At 55.1% G+C, this 659-nt stretch overlaps 1 protein-coding gene across 1 annotated transcript in view; it reads right to left on the bottom strand.

Moving 5' to 3' along the window:
• socs9 (suppressor of cytokine signaling 9) overlaps positions 1-440 on the bottom strand; it is a 4502-nt gene extending 4062 nt beyond the window's left edge. The window contains exon 1 of the mRNA XM_043680715.1: positions 301-440. The gene's annotated coding sequence lies outside the window, so the exon portion shown is untranslated. The remainder of the gene's footprint in view (positions 1-300) is intronic.
• Between the last annotated feature and the right edge of the window lie 219 nt (positions 441-659).

Genomic DNA, 659 nt, shown 5'->3' with positions numbered 1-659 from the left:
CCCCCCCCGGTAAATCTGGGTTAATACCCAGAACATCGCAACTCAATATCCATTAAATACCAGGTTATAACAGACCAGTAAATCCCAGGGTAATAAAGGAGTCGGATCAGGGGAAAGGGGGGTATTATCAGGGGAACAGGGTAACTACCTGAAAAAGGGGGTAACTACTTGGGGAAGAGAGAGATTATCGGGAAAAGGGGTTAATTATCAGGGAATGGGGTAGTTATTGGGAAAAAATAGGGCAATAATTATGGAGATTAGCTTATTATTAGGGAAATGGTTTGATTATCCGGGTATTACCGAGCTGTCTGCACTCCCCCCGGTCTCCAGCCGGTCTTTACGCCGGGTTGCTGTCGATAGACCGCAGTCACTCAAACGCCCCGATCCCCGGCTCCTGCCGCCGCCCGCGGCCTCCAACTCACTCCCGGGAGCGGCCCCGCCGCCCGCAGCAGCGCCCTCAGCTCCCCCAGCGCTCACATTGTGAACAGCAACACACAACAGTCGCCAGCGGCAGCGCCCTCAGTTCCCCCAGCGCACACATTGTGAACAGCAACTCACAACAGTCGCCACCGGCAGCGCCCTCAGTTCCTCCAGCGCTCACATTGTGAACAGCAACACACGACAGCCGCCCCCAGCGCTCACATTGTGAACAGCAACAC

Source organism: Chiloscyllium plagiosum, chromosome 41 (genome assembly GCF_004010195.1).
Source record: "Chiloscyllium plagiosum isolate BGI_BamShark_2017 chromosome 41, ASM401019v2, whole genome shotgun sequence".
Classification (NCBI taxonomy): Eukaryota; Metazoa; Chordata; class Chondrichthyes; order Orectolobiformes; family Hemiscylliidae; genus Chiloscyllium; species Chiloscyllium plagiosum.
The sequence above is the reverse complement of the archived record's forward strand: the minus strand, read 5'-3'. Positions and strand labels throughout refer to the sequence as shown.